This window comes from Ambystoma mexicanum, chromosome 2p (genome assembly GCF_040938575.1).
Source record: "Ambystoma mexicanum isolate Mex_15411 chromosome 2p, UKY_AmexF1_1, whole genome shotgun sequence".
NCBI classification, from domain to species: domain Eukaryota; kingdom Metazoa; phylum Chordata; class Amphibia; order Caudata; family Ambystomatidae; genus Ambystoma; species Ambystoma mexicanum.
In genome coordinates this window covers 348,996,326-349,010,783 of record NC_090923.1, presented here as the reverse complement: position 1 = coordinate 349,010,783, position 14,458 = coordinate 348,996,326, and the positions used below count along the sequence as shown (strand labels likewise).

Here is a 14,458-nt window from a genome sequence, read left to right as displayed (position 1 = left end):
TCTCACGAATGGTCCAGATGCGATCAGATCTAGAGAAAGGGGGAAAGTTGATTCTGTTGGGGTAATGGGGGAGGGGGAAAGTCCCACAACACAGGGGGCACATTGTATAATAATGAGAAATGGGAAAGGTACCGGCCAGAACGGCACAAGAGGGATTGTGAAATCAGAGCTATATCGTAGTCAAGGAACTCCCATGTCGTCTAAGACCATGAATGTTAGAGGCCTTAACTCCCCAATGAAGAGATCCCTAGCGATCCGAGAATGTACTTGCTTAAAGCTGGATATCGTGTTCTTGCAGAAGACACATTGGAAAAGGGGGAGTGACCCAGCCATGAAAGCCAGGGTAATTGAGAAGGTTTTCCATGCCTCACGCGAGAGTAAAAAAGAGGGGTTGCAGTACTCATTGCTACCAAACTGGGATTCACAGAACTCACTACCCTCAGGGACAATATATAATGGTGAAAGGATGGTAGGACGATATATAATGGTAGTCAGGGTATAGTGGGGCTACATGTGGAACGTCGTCGAAAAGATGGGGCTGGGTCCCAGCTTTCGTCAATGGATCGCTGCATTGTATACTGGACCGAAAGCAAGGGTACTGGTAAACGGGGCATCAGATTCTCTCTCCTTAAACAGGGGCACAAGACAGGGCTGCCCCTTCTCCCACCTCCTTTACGCCCTTTCCAGTACTCCATGTAAGATGGGGTGTACAGGGTCTGCAGTTCAAAGTGACTATATAAAGTTAATGGCAACTTTACCTGTTTCTGGGCGACAGTAGTCAGCCCCAGAAAAATGGAGTCAGGGCGAAGTCTCAAAGACAACCCTGTGTCACTGCACTGAAGGTGTTGTGTATGTGTAACACACCCAAAAAGTGGTGCACATGGAGTAGGTGAAACTCCAATGCCAAAGATCACACAAACAGTGAAAATACACACAGCAAAACACAAGTAAAAGTGGGAAAAAGGCTCACACTCTTGCCAGGTGAAAAAAAAAAATCCTAGAAATCCAGCAAAGCTGCTGGGGAAAGGTAAGGGAAATCAGCCATTTATGTGAATTCTCCCTAAGAGTAGGGTAGCCGCCCGTTTCCGAAAGGTCAACGATGAGCTCGGGCTGCCGGAACCCCACACGAGGGGGCAAGTACCTGCCCCCTTATTTACATTCTTTTCCAAAGTTAACACCACATTTTCTAGAATTGATTATATTTTGGTTGACTATCATGCGCAAGCGAGTAGCCAAGTGTACGGTGGAGACGATCCCGTGGTCCAACCACAACCTAGTGAGAGCCCTAATAAGTGTCCCCCCGGAACCCCAAGATAAAACTAGGTGGTTGTGCAATGACCTGCTGCTAAGGGATAAAACCTTATCCCAAATACTTCTAAATCAATGACAATGGGGAGGTAGTTGTGGCGGGGTCTGGGAAACGTTTAAGGCCACAATAAGTGGTAACCTCATTGGAACGGGAGCAAGGAGAAAAAGGGAGGGGGCAAATGAGGAAAAGACCCTCGGGGACAAGACTGGGGCCATCCAACCGGGAGGTAAACTAAAGTCCCAAATGTTTCCGGGTAAGTGGCCAGAACTTCACCAACTCAAAGAGAAATTAAAGGCACTCCTGGTGGGTCAAACGTGACGGAAACGAGCCTTCTTGAAATAGAAGCATATGGAAAAGGGAGAAAAGGCCGATAAGATCTTAGCATGGAGGTTGAGGCACCTTAGGAACAGCCGTAGAGTAGCAGCTCGGTCCTCCACTGAAGGCGCGAGACCTCTGAGACGCTCAGATAGCAGCGGAATTCTACAAGCTCTACGAGTGCCTTTACTCCACAGAATATAAAGGAGATGGGGCTGACTGACCATTTACTTGATGCCCTCCCGATCCCTCAGCTCCCACGGGAAAGGGCAGACCCCATGGAAGCGCCCATCACTCCCCAATAAATAATAGACCCCATTGGCGGCTTGAAAGGGGGCACCACTCCTGGAGACCATGGTTTTACGGTATCGTTTTATAGGGCATTCTGCTCAACCCTAGCACCTTTTATGGCCAAACTGTTTAATGTGACCCTAGAAACTGGCTCCCTTCTCCAATCTATGCTGTCAGCCCTAATTGTAGTCATACCAAAAGGAGGAAAAGACCCGCTCCAGTGCAATTCCTACAGGCCCATCTCCCTCCTGAATACGGACTTGAAAATCCTAGCAAAACTCCTAGCCAATAGCTTGGCCCAGCAACTGCCCTTGTTGGATAAGACCTTAAACTTAATGCATGAGGCCACACGCAAGGGTCTGGTGGCTCACCTTGTATCGATAGATTTGGAAAAGGCATTCAAAAATGTAGAACAGCAGTACATGAGTAAATCTTTGCAGAAAATGGTGTTAGGAGAAAAATGTAGAAGGTGGATTGCCAGTCTATATGACATCTCTACGTCGAGGGTGGCAGTCAATGGGACTGTTTCTTCCCCACCCCAGCTCACTAGGAAGTACACGGCAGGGTTGTCCCATCTCCCCCCGGGCTATGGAGCACTTGGCGATTGCAATTAGGTTGTATCTGGGGATTGTGGGGGTCCAATGCGGGGACCAGGATTTTAGACTGTCCTTATTTGCTGACGACATTCTGCTCTCTGTCCAATCAGTCGGAATCGCTACCACGTCTCCTGGACCAGATGCACACATTTAGCAGATTTTCGGGCCTGAAAATACATCTTTCCAAGTCAAGCGTAATGCCCATGGGAGAAGAGTATTGGGATACCGTTGGTAGGAACAGCACAGGTGGAATGAGAGTAGAGTGTAAATCCTCCCTGTACCTGAGGATTCAGCTCCCCAGGGATTTAGAATCATTGTTTGACCTCAACTACTCCCTAATCCTTGAGAACGTTAAAGCAGATCTGGTACGCTAGGGGGCGCTTACCCTCTCATGGTTTGGCCGAATGGTAACGGTAAAAAGTAACATCCTCCCCAGTCTCTTGTATTTTTTCACGTCTCTCCCCCAACCCCATACCCGATTCCTCCTTCGCAATGTTACAAAGCATGGTACAATGCTTTATGTTGAGTGGGAAGAGGCAGAGAGTTAAATATGCGACCTTGACCCCTCCTTAGAGACCAAGGGGGCTTTGGGTTTCCAGACTTTAGATTATACTACAAAGCAGCACAGCTCCGGGTCATGACGGAACACTTGAGAGATGACATGGGGACCTATTGAACATGCATAGAGGACACTCTAAGAAAGTGAGAAACCTTTTGTAGTCCCCACCCAGGAGCATCCCACATCACGTTAGGTCCCATCCTACATTGCTGTCCTCTGAGAGTTATGGAAACCTAACAAGGCAAACACGCTCCTTTCCTCCTGGCCCTTGCCCCAGAGCTTGCTGTGGTGCGCCCCCCTTATTCTGGGAAACATAGGGCTTTGCCATACCCAGCAATGGTCTTAAGAGAGCCGTTCAGCTGTTTAGTGAGAATACCATTACTGCCTACAAACACTTGCCTGAAGCCATGGGAACGTCCCCGCTATCGGACTATGAATACCTGTGAGTGAAGGGCACACAAGGAAAGAGGCACTTCCTAGAATTTACAGAGTTTTGGTCACTGCGGATCTGGAGGGGAGGCAGAGCTTTAAAAATCTCTGGGAGAAAAGGGTGGGTGCACAGATCGAAGAAGCAACCTGGGGTACAGTACGTAAATCAATGCAGGCGGGGTAGCTTTATACAGCGGCCATGGAGCACAACTTTAAAATTCTCCATGCTTGGCACTTTCCCCCAGCAATGCGCTCTAAAATATATGTGGGAGTTTCTCCTCCCTGCTGTAGGGGATGTGGGCAGCCGGGAACATGAGTGCCCGACCACTCAAATTTATTGGGCTGAAATCTTGAGCTGGATCAGGGACATGGTGGGTGTCTCCCCGCATTTGCTGACTATATAAATTCTGCTGGGTGTCCCATTCCCGGACATTGACACGCCTAGCTTTCCTAATGTTGTAGAAGCCATGTTAAGAGCTGGAAGGATTGCCTTGGCTCAGAAAGGGAACCATACGGCCTCTGTCCAGAAAGAAGTGGCTTTCAAAACTATGGACTATTTTTACGTATGAAAAACTCTCAGCAACTGGCAACAATAGGATGGACAGCTTTGTTGGACTGGAGTGTGGTGGCGTCAAAAGAAGACTGATGCTCTGACACTATGATTTGGATCTGCTGCTGAGTTTGTCTTGCTCTTCGGACCCCCCCGCCCCCCCGAGGACTAGAGGTGGCGTTGAGGTATTGTTACGGTCCGCGAGTAGAACCCATCTAGCCAGTTAAGAACTTTAACTTGGTCTCAATGTCATTGATCTGTACGTTCCTGCCAGATGGTTGGGGTTGGTAGTTATTGTGTAGGGGTGAGGGTAAGGAGGTTGGGGGGGGGGGGTGCGGAGTTAAAACTGTTGGGTGACTTTTTGTGTGTTCTATTGAAGTATACCGGTCTGTTTACCGATAAATGCTCAAACTTCAAAGTGGTAAAAAAGAAAGGGAAAAGAAAATGATCGTATTGCTGGTCATTATGTGCACCTGCTGAATTCAACAGTTCATACTGTAATGCATTTACTCTGCAAACACATAGTAAATGTACTTAAAAGGTAGGAAAATTATTTGTTAGATTAACATTGGCCGGGTTCAAGTTCCTAGAGAGGGTTTCTTCACACAGCAGGTCTTTCAAGTCTCAAAACGCAACCCTAGCTAAAGGAAGTTGTTTGGAGCGGGGTCAACGACTTGACGAGCAGTAGAATACTAAGAGTTCCTGTGGATTTCTTCCAGACTCAGTATTAAAGAAGCACCAAGTTAACTAACAAGGGGTACCTATTAAAGGACTTTATGACAGGGCATAAGGAGCGGCTTGAGTTGGAGGTAAGAGGTGATCCCGGACATCTCTAGGTGCACTCCAATGCTATGGAGCGACTACTTGAAATCAGGTAAGAAATACCTTTTTCCCCACAGTACCTTTGGTTAGAAGAAAATATTCATGCTGGATGCTCCGAGGTGTTGCAGCTCTGGACCCAACCTGCGGATTTCTTGGTCTGATGACTGAAGGCAGGACAATGGACGGGCTCTCTCAGCAGCAGTCTCGAGGGACGACTTGGGGAATAGCGTTCAGCAACCTCGTTCACTCTGCGGTTTTGGCGCCTTTTCTGCAGCACCATCAAAGGACAAGGATCACATGGTCAATCTTTGCTTCCTGCAGTCCCAGGCTCTGATCGGGGAAGGGGTGGGGGGGTCTGGGCAAGTTAGATCGGATCTCTTGAGTGTCCTTACGGGCTCGGCAAAGAGTTAGACGGATTCGGCCTTCCCACAACGATGCACTCGAAATGGGCAGCAGGTCTCGTGGTATTGGGGTTCTGCAACTCTGGAAACTCCTAGGACCTCAGGAGATGGCTCAATTCAAAGTTAGTCTTGGGACTGGTTGTGCCTACCAGCCAAAGGGAAGGAGTATTCCTGTTTGGAGGTCCTCTGTCGTACAGAAAACGGGGTCAGGACATCAGTGGTCGCTTAACGTTGTTGCATAGGGTCCGCAGGAGTCTCTGGTCATCTTCTTCGGTTACTTTGTCAACTTGTCTTTCACTCTAGAAGCCTCACCTTTTATACAGTTCCAGCACACACTCCGCTGCATTCTCTCTCAGCATTTTACAGAAAGGGGCGTTTGGCTAATCAATCAGGACAACCAGACACCATGTGGGAGCTGGTCCTATTGAGGCACTCTGGCAGACAAAAGACAGAGGGGAGGGTGGGGTGAGGGGGAAGACTACACCCCGCCCACCCCACTTCCTGCCTGCCCAGACACTCTGAGCCTAGGCAGGGACACCCAAAGGTTCCCGCCAAAGGCAAAACACACACACACACACACAGAATGGTATAAGGTCTAACAAAGAACAAACACGCAAGTAATGGCGAAAAAAGAAGGGAGGCCCCAGGTTGGTACTTGGGTGCCCCTATTGTGCACTACCGAAGTTAAGGACATAGCCTACGGTGTACAAAAATACATAACAAGGCAAGCAACAAAGGCAAACAGTGAAGGCTGAGAGACGATTCCGATCAGTTGAGAACACAGTCGAAAGACATAAAAGAAATATTTAGAGAATACTACCAAAGACTGTATACATCGGATAAACCAAAGGAAGAGGAACAGATAAAATACATAAGAGATATAAAACTCCCAAGTATAACACCAGAGGAGAAATCACTACTCAACGAAGTAATCACAACAGAGGAAGTAACAAAGGCGATAAGGGATCTACCGAAAAACAAAGCCCCGGGACCCAACGGCTGTACTGCCGCATTCTATAAAACCTACGCGGGATCCCTTACTCCAGCCCTAGCAGATCTCTTCAACACCTTCAAGGACACACCCAACATCACAAGCTCTATGTATGAAGCTAAAATTCTGGTCTTCCATAAGAAAGGGAAGAACCCGGAGAATCGAAGCTCTCATCGCCCCATAGCTCTAATAAACTTATATGGAGTGGCACACGCCGACAGGCTTTACAGGGATTTATACTCAGAGTTCTTGCCAAAGACACGGAACGCTACTTGTTCCACGCAATTTCTATAATCACATGTTGAATAGATACACCAATATCGTTATAAGTATCAGTCTCGCGCCCGCCCCTGTGGCCACGCCTACCTACTTCCCAGCAGCCTTCAAGAGCACCGTGCACGCGCACCTGCGCTCACACCTAGAAGTGCCTTGTAAGTGCTGTTGGGCTGTTCGGCGTGGTCGGGGGTGGCTGGTGAGTAATGGGATATTTGGGTGGACAGCACAAAGTATTATTGCCCCGATTTGCCAGATTACCGATTGAGTCATACTGGTTTGAGTCCTTACACGTTATGAGAAAATATAAGAGGGAGATGTATACATACAATAGGACTGCGCCACTGACTAGGAGTGTTGCTAAGGCAGTGGGTGGGCCCTACGAGGACATCCTTTCTGCCCCACCAATTTTTACTCCCGTAAAGGGAACTTTCAAAATGGCTTGTACCATGCCTCTTCCTCCTTCTCCTCCCTCGCTGGTAGCCAAGAATGATGTTGGGGGGATGGCTGATGAATCGATTTTGTTAAATCGATTCAGGTGAAGTGATTAAGACACCTGAAGTGATGTGCAATTCACAGGCAATTTCTACATGATTCACAATGAGGATATGCATGGTGATATAGCAATCGACAGCTCCCTTTTGGCACTCTCCCAGGATCCCCTAGGGTGAGAGGCAGATTGGGAGCTTTCTGCGGCGCAACTGCGGGGACTGTGTAATGCGGGGGGGGTGGGGGGGGGGTCTAGTGCAAGAAGAGTAGCTTAATGGCTTAGTCCTAAGTGAACATTACACACCATCCTCTTGAAACACATGATTGATTGCCACAGTAGAAAGACAGACTTGTCCTAATGTAAACTGCGGTTTGGCTAATAGGAACCTTCTTGATCTTACTGCTCCACAATTTGTACCTCAGGGGGCAACATGGGATCCCAGTTCGGCACGTTTGTCATCCTTATCTGGGGCTGATGAGTGTTTTGGTGTTGATCAGCCCTCAGAGATAGCGTCTACTAAGGATGCAGAAGCCTCCAATGGGTCAATAGGGCATTACATTTCTGAACTGGAAAAAACAGGAGTTGGTTGTCAGAAGCTGGCTAAACAGAATAATTCCAAAGACAATAGAAAAAAATATATCAGAGGAAAGGTGTTGGCAAGAAAAGGAAATTTGATACCGTAGCCAGGGACTTTTTCCATAGGCATCTGAGAGAGAGAGAATCAGAAACAAACTTATGACGAATTGGAGGAGGTGAATGTGGTTGCATGTAGAGGGTCAGAAGGTACGCTGGCTTTGAACTCTTTGAGGGACACACTAAAAAATAAAGGCTCTAAGGGACCGAATACAGGTCTCTCTGGTTACAAATCTTGTGCTCCGCACCCAGAACTTTCCATTCAGGGAATTTTACTAAACTTCTTTAAAAAAAAAAACTAAATTGAAAGATTCTTGTGGATTTACCGAATACTCTAACTTATCGGCTCCACAAGAATTACAAGAAGGGACTGCACCCATAGTAGAGGACCCTCAGGGAAATTTTAAGACCTTACCGCCAGGGACGGGTGTGGCATCTCAGGGTGAAACTGGACAGTCGCCCACTAATCTGGGAGGGATAGTTGGGCCTGTTAAAGCTGGCATTTTTCCACAGATCTCTCCCAGTTTGAGTACGGCTTCGGGCAGCGGTGAGAGTAGACAGATTAATGGGCCAGGTCGAAACAGGTCTTTGAATGTACTCCCTACGTAGGGCGAACTGGATAATCTAGTTTCTGTTTCCTCTGGAGGTCAGGCTCTCAAAGCAGCTGATGTGAACAATTCAGAATGGGGCCCAATAATGGAGCGTGTGATAAGAAGGGTGCTAAAACTGATGCTGGACGAGCATGGTAATGTACCTGCTCCAACACTGGAACCATCCACAGTAGATAGTCAGGTGCTTACTGAGTGAAATGAGGCAAATAAAACTGTTTGATGGCTAATATGATTGACTTAACTGGTGATCATCTGGGTAGCAATTTACAGATTGGAGGCTGCAGGAACAGTGCAGCACAGGGACAACAAGTGGGGTCCTCCCTGGCAAATGACCTTGGCTACTCTAGTCTACAGACAGGGTGGCCTCCGAATGATCACGCAGGTATGCGGACTGAAGGTAGCCACCCCAGTCTTCGGACAGGGATGCCTCAGAATGGCCACAAAGGTATGTGGACTGAAAGGATCAGTTTTCGGCCTTTTTATTACCCTGACTCACCTAGCTTATTGCTACACTACCTTTTTAATAATGGTGGTCCCCAGTCCTTAAACAGACCAACTATTTTGGCATTGTATGGAGAAATTCCCAGCTTATCACTAATCACCACAGGTGATATTAAATTAATTGATTTTGTTCACCCCGCCAGATACTATTTTCTAAGGGTTGTTTTTTTCTCTCGTATAATTGCAGAAGCAGTCATGAAAAAGTGGCTCATTACATAAATTTGTGTATGACATCGAGAATGGGGGAACGGATACTGGATCTAATATTCAAGTTGGAAGACACAATGATGTTGATACACCGCTCCAAAAATCTGCAACTGCAGTTGGCAGCAATTTTGTTGAACCCAATCTTACATGGTTAGCATCAAATTTGTTGGATTTTCATCACGCAACTTCAGGGTTTGAAGCCCAACAGTTAATAGCTTAACTAATTTGTCTTTTGTAAGCTGGAATTCTCAGGATAATTGGTTCTTGAGGAACGCACCTGATATTTGTACTGGTTCGCTTCCCAACATATTCTGGAAGGTTTTATTGTGCACTCCACTTTAGCAAAAAAAGGCCCGATGGGGAGCCCCTATGGAGGTTGACTTATAGCAGTCGCTATTAATATGGGTCCCATAATTATAAAAAGACAACAGATTCTAGATTGGTGCTCGCTACTCTTAATGCGGATTAAAGTGATGTGACTATTGGCCAATGTAATCTCTCGATTGTTAACATCTACTTGAGTTTGAAATGAAATATTGAGGACGAACTATTAAAACTGGGGGAGTATATGCTGGGAGTGTCAAGATCTATCCGGGAACATGATGATTCTAATTGCGGGAGATTTTAACCTAGAAATTCCCACCAATATATCCTGTAATCAGGAAATGGACGTAGGGAATGCTGCGGTTTGTACTGGTAAGAAGGAACTCCATGGTCTCCAATGGAGGCACTTTTTAGGCTCTTGGGGTCTCTCCGCCGTTAGAGGTCTCTTAAGCAAGCAGAACAAGTTACTTCTTACCTTGTAACGTTCTTTCGACAGGATGTTCCTCCGACATATTCCTTATCTTTGATAATACGTTTCCAGCTTGCTGGCCTCGGAAATTTTTTCTGTAAAGGGCGTAGCGCGTCAACGTCCGCCGAGTCGATGTCCCTCGACAGCCACCGTATCGGCGCCGACGTCACCATGCCCATAAATAGCCACGCGCGGCGTCTGTTGCTCAGTTCCGTTTTGTAGCATAAGAAAAGTCATGCCTGAATTGGTGATTGACCTTGAAGGAGCGTAAACTGCAACCACAAGGGAAGTATTACTGCGGGGAAGGATGGGAGGGGCGATAAGGAATTCGTCGGAGGAACATCCCGTCGAAAGAACGTTACAAGGTAAGAAGTAACTTGTTCTTCGAAGGGATTGTGTCCTCCGACGTATTCCTTATCTTTGATAGACTCCCATAGCAGTGGCATGTAATTGGAGGTTTGAGTAAAAATGTTATGTATCCTTTAGGGATGGACCGAATGTAATACGGCCTTGCCAAATCTGGTCACTTGACTAGTGGAGGAATCCAGGTTGTAAAATTTTGTGAATGTATGTGCGGACGACCATGTGGCAGCCGCACATATGTCTCTGACCGGTACCCCTCTTTGGAGAGCCGAAGAGGCTGCAATACCCCTGGTTGAATGAGCCCTCAGATTTTGGGGTGGCTCTTTCCCTGCCAGTTTGTATCATTCCAGAATGGCCAAAATAATCCACCTGGAAATGGTTTGTTTTGTTATTGGTAGTCCCAACTTGTGACCTGAGTATCCTACAAACAGTTGGTCTGCTTGCCTGACCCTAGCCATTCTGCTGATGTAAAAGCTGAGAGCTCGCCTTGGGTCCAGCCTATGTAGACTTTCTTCCTCTTTCCCCGGATGGGGAGGAGGGTAGAACGAAGGTAAGGTAATTTTCTGAGTAATATGAAATTCAGAAACCACCTTTGGGAGGAAATTAGGCTTCACCTGTAGGACAACTTTGTCCTTGTGGAAGATTGCATGTGGGGGTTTACAGGAGAGAGCTTGTAGCTCGCTCACCCTCCTAGCAGATGTTAGTGCTACCAATAGGACAGTTTTAAGCGTGAGAAATCTCAGCTAACAAGGGTGAAGTGGTTCGAATGGAGTGCCCATTAGGAAGTTTAAGACTAAATTTAAGTCACATAAGGGAACCTGGAATGGTTTTGGAGGATAAACATTAGTTAATTTTGAGGTAGTTTGAAATACGATGGTTCCTCCGCAGTGCGCTTGAAGATAGAAAGCGCTGCGAGATAGCCTTTTACAGTGCCAACTTGAAGGCCTGAGTTTGCCAAGTAGAGTAGAAACGATAACACCGTTGGTGTCCCACATGAAAAAGGGTCGATATTCTCTTCCCTACACCAGCTGCAAAATTTGTTCCAACGGCAGCGGTATAAAGGCTTTGTTGCTGGCCTTCTGGCAGGAAGCAACACCTCCATGACGACATCAGGGAGATCCCAATCCTTGGTACCTCACCCTTTCAGAAGCCAAGCGTGAAGGTTGAGGGTTCTGGTGTCTGGACGGAGAACCTGACCTCCCTTCAGCGAGAGAAGATTCTCTTTGAGTGGAAGACGGATTGGAGGGCAGATGGACATATCTAGAAGGTCCGGGCACCACGTTCTCCTTGCCCAGTCCGGGGCAATTAGGATCATGGTTTTCCGGAATCTTCTCAACCTCCTGATCATTTGAGGAATAACAGGGACTGGTGGGAACGCATAAAGGAGTGGAAACTCCCAGTCCACTACTTAACACGTCTCCTAGAGCTCCACTCGGGGGAAATTCCCTTGAACATAACAGATCGCACTTCCTGGTGGTGCTTGTGGCAAACAGATCCACCTGAGGGGTTCCCCAAAGGGCGAAGATCTCTTGAAGGACTTCCTGTGCTAGCTCCGACTCGTGGGAGACTGCTCTGCCTGCTCAGAGCGTCCGCCGTCAAGTGCTTCTCTCCAGCTAGGTGGACTGCCGATAGAGATTCCTTCCCAAATTGCCCAAAACCAGAGCTGCATTGCCTCTCTGCACAGTGGCAGTGACCCTACGCCTGCTCTTTTGTTGAGGTAGTGCATGACCACCGTGTTGTCAGTCATTATCAGGACATCTCTCCCCTGTACCGATTGCAGGAAAGCTTTCAGCGCTAGACTGATCGCTCTCAGCTCCAATAGGTTGATGTGCAGTCTGGACTCCGATGGAGACCAACGACCGCTGATTGTCAAGTCGTTGGCATGGGCTCCCCACCCCGTGAGTGAGGCGCCTGTGACTAAAACCGATGCACAAGAACGCCAGCAGCTGTTAGTGAAGAAACCTGTGAAAGACAGTCCTGAATTGGTTTTTGTCACCAAATAGTCAATACAAAACAAGCAAATTAAGGCCATAATACACAACAAATGGAATGTTCTCACAAGCGACGAACAGACTGCTGACCTGTTTCCTACTCCACCTATATTTGCATATCAGAAGAGTAGTAATCTGCGGAATTTGCTAGTACAAACCAAAGAGAAGATACCTGTCAAGAGACCAGACAAATACCCTGGTACTCACCCGTGCATGAGCTGCGGGAACTGTAACAGCATCATCAAAGGAAGCACAGTTACACATCCAATAACTGGCAAAAAGTTTGCACTAAGGCAACATGCTACATGTCTCTCAGAGAATGTTATTTACGCAATAAAGTGTCCATGTGAAAAGTATTACGTTGTCGAGACCTCACGTAAGATTAGAATCAGGATTAATGAGCATAAATCTAACATCAGGAACAAGAACAGGATGTCAGATGTTGCTAGACATTTCAATGACAATGGGCACACGGTGAGCCAAGTGAGGTTCCTTGTACTAGAAGTCATGCCTCCCAAAGGACAATCTCGAGACATTAAACAGTGGCGAGCACAGAAGGAGGCTTTTTGGATCAACAAACTCGACGTCACCGAATGGAAAGAACGAGGAGCTGGACCTCAGTTTGTTTACTTTGATGTTTGAGTAACTGTATCATGATTTATGACTTATTGCGGAGTTGATAATGTGTAGTATGACAGAATGTATTATGACATTGAGCCAATTCTAGGCTCACTTAGGGTATGCCAGCAGAGGTATGGTCATGAATGTACTTACCTTTAGAATATACAACATGGCCTATATGACCAATAATGAACTAAACACATGCCTTGGATTCATCCAGGCTACCAACCTCACACTGCCGGAGAATTTTGTCCAAAGGTTTTTTTCTTTTCTTCTCTTCCTTATTACTTTCATAGTGTAATTTCACCTGATGGCAATTTTAGGAATAGCACACGAGGCATTCGCAGCCTTGATCTGTTCTTTACTCTCTCTTACTTCCCACTAAGGATATCTATGAATTAGCACAGGGGAGCATACTGCTTTAACAACTCTCACCTGTGCCTGTGCACGCTGAGGCGATAGGTTCCAAGATAAGGTAGGCGTATTTTCCAATGATTGAAACTATGTTGGTTTTCATCCTTATTATACTACTATCCTTTTTATTCTTTATCCCGCCTGGTTTTACATTATCGGGTTTTGTTTCGCATTTTTATAATTTTTTATAATTTTTAATTATGTAAGAATGGTTCATTAATGCATGCCCCGCGCTCCCAAGAATGTATTATTTTACACTGTGAGCGATACAATTGTAACTAGGAGCCCACATAGAACGTACGCCTAATGAGACATGCTATATTTGTAATATACATCAGCAGCCTTCCAAAATGGCCGCCGGCGTTTTAGTATTCACGGCCCCATGCGTTGCCTTAGCGACGCGAAACGAACACAACAAGTAGCACCATGACTACAACGAACGCATCGTAGCGGCGTCTTCAGTTTGTTTGCCTTCTTTCTACTGTCGGGTAAGAAGTGTTCTGCATGTAAAATCGAGCGCTGCGGCGCTCGTTGGCATGTGAGCCTTTCAAATAGAGTAGCAAATTGACACACAGCAATACGCGCCGCATGTCTTATCTTGAGTTTTTCTTATAGAATGATACATTGACATGCCGTGTACAGCGCAGCATGTCTCTTTCAAGAGTAGCTTTACTCGTAGGCATCCACGCTCTTCTAACAGAATGGCATATTGACACGCTGCTTACCGCGTTGCATGTCTCTTTCAGACAAGAGTCTGCACGCAATTGAAACGCCTGCGCGCGTTTTGAAACGCCTGCCAAGAATCTTCACTTTGGAAGTTTTGGTGTAAGATTCAAGTCCATACTGTATCTATGGCCAGGTTAGTGCAGTAATATTTACGTGATTACTTGATGCTGATTAGGAATAATGATATATGGCATTCTGGCGGTCATTTTTCTACCTTTTTTCTTTTTCTCTTTCTTTGCTGTGATTCCTTGATTTATCAACACATGTATATAATGGGATTTCACATATGTATTTTTGACTTTATTTTTACCTTTTTACCACTGATATTCGTTGGAATTCTTATGGTTAATGATATGTATGTACTCTTTATTATATATAACTTTTCTCCTGGTATGTGTTGAAATTGTGTTGTTCACTGCGGTTTATATAATTGAACTTGTGCATCCATATTGCCTTTTTGGGCATGATGTATCCATACCCAGCATACTTGAAAAACTCCAAAATCATGCTCATGATGATGTATACATTGATGGCTTCATTTACTTATTCTGTTATGATTCATGTGGATTTGC

The 14,458-nt window shown here is 46.3% G+C and overlaps 1 protein-coding gene across 7 annotated transcripts in view; it reads right to left on the bottom strand.

Annotated features, from left to right (window-relative positions):
- The window catches only part of SLMAP (sarcolemma associated protein), a 1,535,859-nt gene that overhangs the window by 1,059,123 nt on the left and 462,278 nt on the right, over positions 1-14,458 (bottom strand). The gene's annotated exons all lie outside the window — the stretch shown is intronic.